This window comes from Ranitomeya variabilis, chromosome 1 (genome assembly GCF_051348905.1).
Source record: "Ranitomeya variabilis isolate aRanVar5 chromosome 1, aRanVar5.hap1, whole genome shotgun sequence".
NCBI lineage: Eukaryota > Metazoa > Chordata > Amphibia > Anura > Dendrobatidae > Ranitomeya > Ranitomeya variabilis.
In genome coordinates this window covers 301,739,028-301,753,057 of record NC_135232.1, presented here as the reverse complement: position 1 = coordinate 301,753,057, position 14,030 = coordinate 301,739,028, and positions in this window count along the sequence as shown.

Genomic DNA, 14,030 nt, shown 5'->3' with positions numbered 1-14,030 from the left:
CAGTAGTGTCAGATCGCTGATCTGACACTTTGCACAGCACTGTGTCAGATCAGCGATCTGACAGGCTGTGCTTATATATCATAATGTTTTTTCTGTCAAATATGATGAAATCAGCAATGAAAAATCCCAATTAAGCTTGTGAAATCAGACAACTGTGTATGAGGACTAGTTAGTGGTAAAAGCCAAAATAATTGATTAACAACCAATCAATCAATTGCTTGGTCTTCAAGACCTTATCTCGACCTCCACTGTTCCTGTTAACTGCCATTTCTTTACTACATTTTGAACCGAAGAAAGGGAAACATGAAAACACTTTTCTATCTTCTTAAATAGGCCTCCACCATATTCATTTTCAGAGTGCTAGGCATCGGCTTAGAAGAGCACATGGCTGCTGCTTTTAGGTTAGTGGAGTCTTTTTATAAACCTGGGAAATTTGCATCACCTAGCCTTTCCCAATGATGATAGTGAACAAGCCATAACCTTAACAGGTTAATTAAGGTCTGAAACCTTGGTAAAGTCATCTGAGCACACAAATCTCCAAAGATGCCCAAACTTTTCCATTGACCCATTTTCCTTTTTGTAATTCTTAAAATGTAAAAAATGACCATTTTTTTCTGCTTTGAACTTGAGACTGCCATAATTTTATAGACAATCATCTTGGATATCTCAAACTTAAATTTGACTTGCCACTATTCAGCATATGATTAGTTATGCAATTTCTTGTCATATCACTACATTGTTACTGTTTTGTTCCTAAAGATATAAATTTAATTTTTTATTATTTTGTTAGTATTTTATAAATTCACCTTTGGCATTCAACACTGCCTGAATCCTTCTGGGCATGCTCTTGATCAAATTCAAATATGTTTTGACCAAAATTTGATCACGGGTCTCTTCTACACGTTCCCAAAAAAGGTGGATACTGGACGTCTCACATGGGTATGAATACAGCTTTTTCTTTAATTCTACCAAAAAGAGTTTGATTGGGTTGAGGCCTGGGGACTGTGTGTGCCATTCCAGCATCTCTTCTTCATTGAACCATTTCTTTGCCAATCTCAATGCATGTGTCTTGTTGTTGTCCTGTTGGAACACTATATTGTCCTTTTCATACCCATAGTACTTGAGTATATGAAGTAACTGAGACCACCATCGATCCTGGTCAAGTATCCAATGCCTATGCTTATTTATTTCAGACCCATTTGCACCTATTAGAACCTAGTCTATTGACTTTCGTATCAAATCACCCGTTTCAAATCTTTAAATGTACACTTTTCGTACTTGTTTTCAAACTCGAACTGACGCTTCTTATGACAAAATTGAAGTCGATGCTTCTTCACTTTTCTCAGGCAACCATTGCAGACTTGTGTAATGTGCATCGTGCAGTGCTTGCACCGATGTCTGTGATCTCACTATTATGCAGCATACAAGCCACCTCCAGTGCCATGTTTGTCGCACCAGGACAGTTAGATCTTGTGATGAGCGACTTGTTGACCCCGATATTTTGCCTGGATGTACACCTTTTGGCTTCTGAATGGATGGATGTGACGCACCCACAGGGGAGTGCGGTACTCGGTACCAGGTCCGGTCTCAAAGAGGGATGTCACGGTGGCTGCAACTCGGTCCGTGGCTCTGGGCATCAACGTTAAAGGGGGTTAAATGTTCAAAATTTGTCGTGATGCCACCTGTGGAGTTCGGTCAATAGGGGGACCGACGCTGCATTAGAGGGGTCCCCTGGAGGGATGTTGCAGCAGCCCAGGTGTTACACTTCCCAAAGTTGAAGCGGGGTCCCCAGGGGTTCCATGGTGTGTGGCCTGGATAGTATGTGCCGGTGAATAAATGGAGGAGACAAGTTGTAAGACTTTACCTGGTTTACTGTAGGTTGCTGCCCACAGTCCAAGGTACCAGGCACAGATGATGGTGGTCCAGCCAGCTCAGAGGCAAGTGAGAGTTCTCCTGTACCATGAGCCTTTCCAACTAGTGCCTTTCAAGGTGAGGTCCCTGCTGCCTGAAGTTTCCTACAGGGTCCTCCAGTTTCCTCCTGTCCTGGGACAAGTACCTGCACGACGGGCAGCTTGAGCCTTTTTACAGGGACTCTAACATGCCCCCGGCTCCTCAGGTGCTGCTGCGTCTCAGGCGTGGTGCAGGCAGGTAACGTGTAGTGTGGTGCCCTCCGGTTCTGCTCTGTGTCCTAGAGTCCCACAAGAGCCTCGGGCTCTCGGTTCCTGGCTACTGTGCTTCAGCTCTGAGGGTGGCCTGCCTCAGTTCCCCTCTGAGCTCTGCTCCTCTTTTGTACTCCTTCCCTTCCGGCTACTCCACATACAACAACCCTTTAGGTTCTCTCACTCCTTCCAGAGGCTGCAGCTCCATCGTGGCTGCCAGGCCTCTGTCTGCTCTGCTTGGTCTCCCAGGACCAACTGTCTAGCTCCTCCTCCAGGTTAGAATACATAAAGTCTAGGGAAGCTCCCCTGAAACCGGGTCCTGAGCTCCCCCTCCTGGCCTGGATTCAGAATGTGTTGCATGTGTGTGCCTTACCTGGTGAAGAGAACTCCATTGCCTTTGATCATGACATTACCTTCCCCGAAGGAAAAGCAACATCACTGCAGCAACCGGTCACCTGGGGGGCTGCAGATGGACTTTACTTCGTATTCTTGCAGCTGTCATTGCACTCATATTTTGCAGTTTGGCAATTTTCTTGGCTAAGAGACCACTACCAATGAGCTGAATGATGCTTTTCTCTTTTCTTGGGAAATCATCTTTATGGCTGCTCCTCGATTTGATCCAATGACCTTTTACTTGGGATTCAACCTAATAGTACACTAAGCTATAAAGGAATGTTAGAACAGGCTGTATTTTGTAGTATTCAGGAAGGAAATTATTTTTCCACCACCAGGAGCAAAAGAGTAACAATGCAGTGGCATGACAAGAATCTGAATGACTAAGTAATCATATGCTAAACAGTTGAAAGTCAAAATAATGTATGAGATAGCCAAGATGATTATCTATAAACTGGTGGTAGCCTTCGATCATAGCAGTAGTGGATGGTGAGATATGAAGCCTGAAAGTCAAAAGTTCAAAACATTGTTACCCTTTTGCTCTTCACTGTATATTTCCATCCTATTATATGTCCTCCAGTCTGCCTCTGTCCTTTAATGCATAGAAAAAAAGTGATTCTACTCACCTTTCCTCCACTCCCTCTGCTTTGCAACATTCTCTTCTGAAGCCGGCTGATGACTTCAGCTTGCATGCATCGGAATTGGATGACATCACTGTCATGCGCCCCCAGTCACGTGCACGGTGACATCAGCTGCTGGCGGCTGATTGGTTATGTAAAAAAAGCCCTCACATGGCCATATTGATGGAAAAATAAAAAAGTTATGGCTCTGGGAAGAAGGGGAGTGAAAAACAAAAACGCAAAACTGGAAAACGCTCCAGGGGTTAAGTGGTTAAGGTATTAAGCTATGTTCACTTGCAATGCTTTTGCAGCGTTTTTTCCTGCTTCCAAAACCTGCTCTCTTGGCAGTAAAAATGCGTTCAGAGTGTGTTTTTTGTTCTTTTTGCACCATTTTGGCTGCACTTTTTTTCTACAGATTACATGTGTTATATTTGTGCAGTATATATTTAGTTAACCCTTTAACATCCAATGACGGATATATCTGACATTGGATAACTCCCCCTGTTTGGTGCCCAGTGGTCAGCGATCATAGCAAGTAAGCATTTCTGCTACACAGAGCAGGGCTAAGGCTGCGTTCACATTTGCGGTCAGCGCCGCAGCGTCGGGCGCCGCAGCGTCGCCGCATGCGTCATGCGCCCCTATATTTAACATGGGGGCGCATGGACATGCGTTGTGCTGCGTTTTGCGCCGCATGGCCGCAAGCGTTGGACGCAAGAAACGCATCAAGTTGCATTTTTTTTGCGTCAAACTTTCGGCCAAAAAGGACGCATGCGGCGCAAAACGCAGCGTTTTAGCGTGCGTTTTGCCGCGTTTTTGTTTGCGTTGTGCGCTGCGGCGCCGACGCTGCGGCGCACAACGCAAATGTGAACGTAGCTTAAATCCTGCGGATGATCGCAGCTTCTAGTCTCCCATAGAGACTATTGAAGCAAGTAAAAGGTAAAAAAAGTCTTTAAAAATGTAAAAATAATTAAAAAAATATAAAATTTCAAATCACCCCTATTCAAAATTAAACAATTTTTTAAATTTTTTAAAAATATCTTGAATCACCGCGTTCAAAATCGGCCAATCAATATATAAAAAGAATTCATCTTATCGGCAAACGGTGTAGCAAGAAAAAAAATCAAAACGCCAGAATTACGCTTTTTGGTCACTCCCACATTGCAATAAAATGCAATAACAGGCTATCAAAAGATCTTATCTACACTAAAATGGTATCAATAAAAATGTCAGATCGGCGCGCAAAAAATAAGCCCTCACTGAGCCCAAATCACAAAAAAATGGAGAAAAATGTCAGAAAAACAGCTGACATGTTCCAGGAAAGATGTGGACTCAGTGCCGGAGCCTACATCAAAGGGAGGGATTCCGACGTGGATGTACTTACAACCACTGGCAAAAATTATGGAATCACTGGCCTTGGAGGATGTTCATTCAGTTGTTTAATTTTGTAGAAAATTATGATTCCATAATTTTTTCCTCAGAATTTAGTGATTCCATAATTTTTCCCCTATGCTTGGTTAAAAAAGTAACCATTACTGAATACCACATTTTTTGTTCTTGATTTCTTTTAGCGTTTCTTAAAGCCAGAAAGTTGCCATTTGAAATGACTTTAGTTTTGTACCATGTCTGTGATCTGCTTTTTTTCTACAAAATTAAACAACTGAATGAACATCCTCCAAGGCCGGTGATTCCATAATTTTTGCCAGGGCTTGTATTACGCCCAATGTCTGAAAGGGGTTAAATAAAAAAGAACCTATACATATTTGGTATCTATGAACTTGTAATGAGTCATGACCTGAAATATCATAATAGCAGGTTAGTTTTAGCATTTAGTGAATATGGTAAAAAAACCAATTGTGGAATTGCAGTTTTTTTGCAATTTCACCGCCCTATGAATTTTTTTCCTTTATTCCAGCACAGGATATGGTAAAATCAATGATGCTGTTCAAAAGTACAACTTGTCCCGCAAAAACAAGTGCTCACATGGCCATATTGAAGGAAAAATAACAAAGTTATGGCTCTGGGAAGAAGGGGAGCAAAAACTGGAAATGCAAAAATGGAAATACCCGTGGTCCTTAAGGGGTTAAGTTAGTTTTCTTTATCAAAAAAACACAAACAATGCTGTAAAAATAAGTAACGACTGAGATTCAGTTTGAAACGTGTAGGAAGAGTTCGCAAATGTATTATTATTTTCTATAGTACAGGCAATGTTCTGTTTTATTAATTTCTTCAAATTCATTTTTTGCCATTTTTTCACCCAAAAACCACTGGATATCCCTACACCTACATTTTTCCTATTGCTACCATTGAGCAGGAGTGGTTTTTCACCTGAAGTAAGAATTTGCTGGCTACTTCAATGTAACACAAAAGGTTGGTGCATAAAGTGAAAGTAATGGATCTGGGGAAAATTATATGTAACTGGCCTGCGATAGAAACACAGGGTGGTTATTAATGAATACACTTGGATTGGGTCACAGTTAACAGTGCATTACCACATGGTTCAGTATTGGACCCTCTTCATTAAAATATATTTGACCTTATTGAGGGCATACAGATTAGGATGTCAATAATAATAAGCAGATAATACTAAACTCTTCTAGGTAATCAACAGAGAAGAAGGTAATTTAATACGACCAAGGGATTTATGTAAACTGGAAGCTTGGGCTGAGCAATACCCATTAAAGTTTAATGTAGATAAATGTAAGGTTATGCACTTGGCCAGAGGAAATTAATAGTGATGAGCAAGCGTTCTCGCCACTGCTACAGAGCCACTGATTCTCAATGAGCCCAGGGTAATTGGAAATAGCGGGGCAAAACAACCGAATTGGTGCATGTAATGTGATGAGCTAAATATGTGGCGGCTGCTGGCTTGTATTTTTAGGCTGGGATGGGCCCAATAACAATGGACCTACCTAGCCTAATAAGATAAGTCCGCAACTGTATGCTTTACTTTGGCTGGCTATTAAAACAAGGGGGGACTGCGCATCGTTGTTGTTTTTTTTTGTAAACCTTTATTTATACATTTTTATAACATACATGCATATAACATATAATGATATAGCAGTAATGCTCAGATTATATTGCACTAAGATATAGAGACATAATATGTGGTATTGCCTTGAGAGTTGCAAAGAACATGTCAAAACAAAGAAAAAAAACACATTAAACTAATTCAGGCCATTAGGTGAAAATTATTTCTAATGATTCTTAATGGAACAGCTGGAAATTAATTGAGAGGATGTGACATTAGGACTTCACACTGGTAAGCATCAATTAGTTTGGTACTAAAAGGGGAGTAAAGACTATCCTTTATTAGGGATTAAAACGGGCTACCAGTTTGAGTAACAGACTCGACCACTGCGGCATGGACCCCAGAGGTAAAACGAGGGAGAGGTCCTGTCAAGAACTTATGAACTAGATAATACATAAGGGGAAAAGGGAGGGCCAAGATATTTTAAGAAGGGTGTGAGAGTGCACTGTCCAGGGAAGCCATAAGCATTTGAATTTCTCGTGTTTGCACGTTTCCCAACTAGATAATTCCTCTAGTTGGTATATATCATGGACTTTATTAAACCATTCTTCTAACATTGGAGGGGTGGGATACCTCCAGTGTAAAGAAATCAAATGTTTTGCAGCAGCCAGTAGTAACGAGGTTAAATCATACTTTTTTGTTTTAAAGGTTTTCGAAGGAAGTGAAAATAAGACCTCTTGAGGGGTGAGGTCTAGTTTCATTAGATCCAATCAGCGTAAAGATTTATCAATACCCATCCAGAAAGTTCTTATACCTGAACATTGCCAAAAATGTGTTATGGAACCTATTTCCTTGGAACATCTCCAGCACAGTGGCTATTCGCTCAATCCCAAGTGGAATAAATATTCTGGGGTTCCATATCACCTAGAGAGTATTTTAAATGCATTTTCTTGTAGCAAAATGCATCTGGAAAACCCATGAGAGTTTACAAGTATCTGATGTTTCTCTTGAGGTCAGAAGAAGAAGGTTGTCGGCAAAAGCTGCAGCTTTGATCTCTATCTTACCAACCAGAAGGCCTTCAATGTGAACATCTCGTCTAATTTTCTGTATTAGGGTTTCCATTACCAAAATTAATAAAACAGGGGAAAGGGGACAACTTTGTCTACTTCCATTTCTTATTTCAAAAGGATCCGAAAATATCCCATTCACTCCCACCCTGGCAGTGGGATCTGCATAGAGGGTCATGGTGGCGTCTATGAAAGGAGGAGGAAAGGCATACAATATAATTCCAGCAGATTCTATCAAACGCTTTCTCGGCTTCGGTTGACAGAATAGTGAGGGTTGTCTTAGACCGCCTTGCGTAAGAGATAGCATGGAGGATCTTGGTAGCATTGTGTTTGCCCTCCCTCCCTTTAACAAATCCCACTTGATCAGGGTGGATTAACTTTCCTAAAATACCTTTGAGTCTTGCAGCTAATATTTTTTGCCCACAATTTTATATCGTTGTTAAGAAGCGATATAGGCCGATAATTACTACAAAGGCTATCATCCTTCCCCTCCTTTGAAATAATGGCAATGTAAGCCTCTAGAGCTTGATGAGGTGAGAGTATTCCTTTTATGAAAGAACTAAATAGCTTGACCAAGTGGGGGAGCAGGATTTCATAAAACTTTTTATAGTATCCAGCTGGGAACCCCTCGGGACCAGGTGCTTTCCCGCTAGGTATGGCATGTAGGGTGTCTTCTACTTCTTTAGGTGTAATTTGAGAGATTAAGGCTTCATAATCATTAGAAGGTATTTTTGGGTGGGAGAGGGGAGCTAGGAATTCCCGTATGCTCTGTGGTATCCACACAGTCCTTCATAGGGTCCGGGGGATCTAAGTTATATAAGGCTCTGTAGTATTGTCTAAAGGCTTTAGCGATCTCACCAGATTCAAACACCCTCTTATTTTCTTTAGCTTGGATATGTTCTTTCCTTCTGCTTTTTCAACATTTGAGAGGTAAGCTTGCTGCTTCTGTTGCCGTGTAAGTAGAATTGATGTCTACTGTACATGAATGTCTTAGCCGACCTTACATTTAGCAAATTTTTTAACTTGTTTCGGAGGGAGATGAGGTCCTGGTGAGTTTCGTTCGACCTATTAGTTTTGTGGATACATTCCGCCATGTTGATTTGATGAAGAAGTGATTGGATTTCTTTTTCTTTCTGCTTTTTAGTGTATGACCCCAAAGAAATGAGCTCCCTTCAAATTCCCGCCTTATGAGCCTCCCATATATTAGGCATAAGGTGTCCATCGGTGATATTTTCATCGAAATAATGTGCAATGCTAATTTTTAAATTTTCTACATCTTGTGGGTTGTCTAATAATGATTCATTTCATCTCCAGGCCACGGCGGCACGAGGCAATGTGATGGTGATGTCTAAAAATACACCTTGCAAATGTCACCTTCATTTTAGCTAAAATTCCCTTATCGAAAATATATCTACCCTCTTGGTCACTCAAACTATCTCTATACATGAAAGGGAGACCTTTTTTGAACGCTATACTGACCCCTTTAGATGCTGAAGAGGAGCAGCTATTATACCACATAGGGAAGGAGGAAAAAGACATGTTGGGAACTCTGCCAAGCTTATAGTAGGTTTCTTGAATGAAAGCTACTTGTGTTTTTTCTTTCTTAAGAGTGTAAGTATTTGACTGCATTTGGCAGAGGAGTTGATGCCCTTGACATTGAAGGTCACCACAGTGATCGAGCCCGTACTCACCCGACTAGTCATTATGAGTCCCATGTCACTTTAGAATGCCTGAAAGAACAACAAAAAAAACAAAGAACATTAACCCCTTAATGTCCAATGATGGACACAGTCCTTCATTGCACGCCTCTCTCCGTTTGGCGTGGGCTCCGGCGGTGAGCCCGCACCTTTTCTGGGACATGACAGCTGATCTGATCAGCTGACATATGCCTGGAACAGCAGCGGGGGAAATCGCGATTTACCCACGGCTGTTAACATGTTAAGTGCCACTGTCAAACTATGACATCCTTTCCTCCCCCCATCGGCACCCCTGTCACATGACTGCAGGTCGCCGACAGATTGCCATGACAACCAGGGGTCAGGAGAAGACCCCTGTGGTTGTCATTGCTGAATTGCTTTGAGGGCCCTGCTCTATGTATCAGAGGCGATCAGACAAGTGCAGCTTCTAGTATCCCATGGAGGCTATTGCCGGCATCGCTGTGGTCATGACAAAGTATGACAACTTCCGAAGTAAGTACGCTGTACACTTCCGGGTTGAAACCATTTAATCCACTTGGGACTCAGAATTGTATGCCCCCTGATGAAGGTGATTCTCCGAAATGCGCATCCCCTGGACATCTAGACTGCACTTTTTGATGGGTAAATAATTTTGGTGTTATGCCGTTTATCTATTAGATACTCCAGGGCGTATTGAGCCGTAGGAGAGATGACGGTGGATTTTGCCACCCATTAAGTAGCGGTTGTTTACATAATTTGACTATGTCTCTCTAGATTTTAGATTTAATATGTCCACTTTGTGACACATGCTAGAGACTATAGACTGTGTATGTCTATTATTAGATGCTCTGGGTACGAGCCCCTTTTTCTGCATAGCATTTTTACAACTTGCTGTTCTGCATCTCACTTTTTTCTCCTGTGTCTGATCATTTTAATAATAAAATTATTTATATTTTGATACTTTTTTACCTCAGTATCATCTCTTTTTGTGGCTGCTATAATTATAGTGCTGATAGGTCAGGTAGTCCTATATGCATATGGGTACTTGATATTAAATTGTTAGTGTGTACCACGCAGAAACGTCATATAAGTTGTTATTTATGACTCGGAAAATGGCAACTTTTTTTTACAAATTTTGGAATTTTGTTTTACCACTTAGACCAAAAAGAACCTAGACATGTTTGGTGTCCATGATCCAGTGAACCTACCAAAAAAGCCAAACAAAAAACAAATGTGGGATTGCACCTTTTTGCAATTTCACCTCACTTGGAATTTTTTTCCCGTTTTCTGTTACATGATGGAGCGCCCCCACGCAAGGGCAATGGGGTACCCGGCACCGGGTCCTTCAGTTCAGGGGATGTCACGGTGGCCCGACCCGGTCCGTGGACGTCCAATAAAGAGAAGAGTTTTTATTATTTTGGGAAAGGTCTTTAAAGGGGTAGTTCGTGACGCCACCTGTGGTATTCGGTCAGGGTGACCAACGCTGCTTAGGGGTCTGCTGGGGTGATGTTGTGGCAGCTTGATGGTATACCTTCCCACAGGTGAAGTGTATCCCCAGGGCTTCCCAGAGTGTAGATGGTGAATGGTGTGAGGTGCAGTGAAGAACAAGGACACAAGGTTGCAGTCTCTTTACCTTTGCTGAAGGCTTCAGCATCCACAGTCCAGGGTACCAGGTCACAGGGCAGGCAGAGTCCGGCCAGTCTGAAGGCAAATCCAGAGTCCCCTTATCCAGGTGGAAATCAGTAGCCTCCCTCTAGCGCCTGTGTGTTGTAGTACCTCCCTGCTGAGCTTCTCGGTATGGTCCTCACAACTATTGTAGATGTTATGTCTCTTTCTCTCTGTCCCCCAGATGGTATGGATAGGACAAACCCATATGACTGATGGCCTGAGGCTTTTTACAGGGACCCTACGACGCCCCAGCCTCCACAAGTTGCCACCGTGCCTCCTGGGTATATGGTTGGGCAGCTAACGTGGAATTAACTGTCCCGCTGGTCTCTGAAGCAAGGCTTGGAGGCGATTGCTCCCTCTGTGTTCCGGCTACCGGATCCTGCACCTCAGAAGGAGGCAGCCTTTTGCAGGGCAGAACTCCTTCTAGATTCCTCTCCTTGTGCTATGACTTCATTTCTCACCCGCTACAATACAATTCTCTTTCGTGTCCTTCCTTAGGATGCTGCCACACGTGGGGCAGGCGCAGCTCCGTGACCTTCTATCTAGGCCTCTGACAGGATCCCACCCCTGTCAGGGACCTCTCTGTCTGCAGCTCTGATGTTCCTCCTTCCCCTCTGTCTGTCTGACAGGAACTACCTGGGAGAAGCCCAGTCACCATCTCACTCACAGCATGCTACCTGGGTGAAGCCCAGTCCGCTTCTGACTAACTTTCTATCAAGCCCACCAGTTTTCCCTAATTGTGAGGAGTGCCCTAGTAGATAGGAGCAAGGCTCCCCCTGGTGGACTGGAGTGTGAAGTGTGGTGTATGGTTTGTGATACCAGGCAGGAAGATCTCCTTTATTGCCTTCAGGTGTAATATCACTCCCCCTGGTGGAAGAACAATATTACAGCAACGACAAGGACTCTGGGGCGCTGCAATGACATGGTAAAACCAAAGGTGTTTTTCAAAGTACAACTTGTTCTGCAGAAAATAAGCCCTCACATGGCCATTTTGACCAAAAAATAAAAAAGTTATGTCTCTGGGAAGAAGGGGAGCAAAAAATGAAAATGCAAAAGCAAAAATACCACTGGTCGTTAAGGGATTAGTTAACCAACTTTTAACATTAACATGCTCGCCCATCGCTGGGGGGGGGGGTTTAAAGTACCCAATCATGAGCGAGAGAGTCCAAGTGATGATCTTACATTAGAGAAAAGTAAGAGAAAACATTAAAGGAAGCTAACAAAAAGCTACTTGTTAACAGTAACTAATTTAAGTCGAGTTTTATAGAGAAAAAAGGTTAAGGAGACCAAAACATGCATGTCATTACAACATTTTAGACCATCCAAACCCCAAAATCACTCTTGTCCGTTTACACTCTACAACAGTTTGTCTGGGTTAGTGTCAACTAGCTCTTGTTTTAACGTGGCAAACATGAAAAAAGAAAAAGGAGACAAGTATTATCAACAGAGCTTTGAGGGTGAGGTGCGCATCGTTGTTTTAATTTCTGATATTAGGTTAATCCATGTACAGCAAACTATCTGCACAGCACTAATTCATTTCTCATTGATATCTATCTATATACCCCATATCTATCGATATGTTTCTGGATGTAATAACATACCAAAGAGAAAATATGCATGCAGCAAAAGCGCATGCAAAAATGCAAGTGAGCTGCAGCACCCGCGATACTCGATTGAATAACTAGTGTACCTGAACACCCCGGTTATCGAGCAGTGTTGAGCATGCTTGCTCATCAATAGTCGAGGGGTTTCTGGTACCTCCTGAGAAACCAGAAGGGAGGCGGTAACACACTACCAAGTGTAAAGAAAGATACGAGTACCCAAGGTGAGAAACTAAAACACATTCAAATAAGTTGGAGGGGTGAAGGATAAGGAGTACCAAAAACAAACGAAAGAAGAAAGACCTTCCAAGAACCTAAGAGTGGTAAAAAGAAAGAAGGTGTTGGGAACGAATGCAAACCAAGTTGCCAAAACAGGAAAACACCTAAAACACCCCCCAAAAAAACAAGCCAAGAAGGGAGAAAAGAACAAAAGGAGCAATCAGCATTTGGACAGGGAAGGAAAAGAGCAATAGCTTAGGCTTCTTTCACACTTCCGTCGTTTGGTCAATGTCGCAATGCATTGTTTTGGAGAAAGTTGCCCGCAGGATGCATTTTTTTCTCCATAGATTTGCATTAGCGACGCATTCCGACGTATGGCCATACGTTGCATGAGTCGCCCACTGGATGCGTCGGGTTTTGGCTGACTGTCGTCTTGGAAAAATGTTCAAGGGAAAGTTTTCCATACATCGCATCCAGTGTTTCACACTGCACATGCCCAGCAGGAAATATCGCTCTCACGATCTTTCCTGCTTGGCAACGCAGACGGAAATGTGAAAGCAAACACTTCCATCGGTACGTAGCGCCGACGCTTCGTGACTGCCCCGTACTGACGGAAGTGTGAAAGAAGCCTTAAGAGGCAGAAGAACCAACTACAATGCAACAGGTCATTGAGATTGAATCCCCAAACAGAGCCATAACACAAGGAAAGTTATTCTTTACTGCAGTGAGACTATAGAACTTTCTGTCCCCATAATGTGGTAATGGCTGATTCACTAAAAATTTCAATGTGTGCCTGGATGCCTTTCTCAAAAAATATATAGTGACTTGTGACAGTATTAAACCCGTTGGATTTTTACTTATTTTGTTACATCACAACTTGTGTGCAAAGCATGGTGAATGGGATTTATAGAAATCCCATGCTCAATGTGCTTCTATTGTGCTTCTATTAAATGGTACATAAACTCACTCGCGGTGCGGTTTTACGAGCCGCAGCATGTCAATGATTTGAGAGGAAATGCTAGTCTCCGCTGTGTAGTTTCACCCATAGCCAATTAGCCATTCATTGCATGGTTCAATGAACACACGCAGATTAAGGGCTGTCCCACACGTCCAGATAATTCCGGTACCGGAATAAATCGGTACCGGAGTTATCCGTGTCCGTGTGCCTGGGAACTCACGGAGGCCATACGTGCGGCACACGTGTGCCGCCCGTATGGCGAGTGGGTACCACACGGAGCGTGTGGTACCCACTCTGCATGGTGCTGAAGCTGCGATTCATTTCTTCCCTGCAGCAGCGTTTGCTGCAGAGAAAATATGAAGAATAGTGTTTAAAATAAAGATCCATGTGTCCGCCGCATCCCCACCCCCCCACCCCCTGTGCGCCCCCCCCGCTGGTCAGAAAATACTTACCCGCTCCCTCGCTGCTTCCTGGTCTGGCCGCGGCTTCTCCTGCATGCGGTCACGTGGGGCCGATCATTTACAGTCATGAATATGTGGCTCCACCTCCCATAGGGGCGGAGCCGACTATTCATGATTGTAAATGATCGGCCCCACGTGACCGCATACAGTAGGAGGCGCAGCCAGACCAGGAAGGAGCGAGGGAGCGGGTAAGTATTTTCTGACCAGCGGGGGGGGGGGGGGGGCGCACAGGGGGTGGGG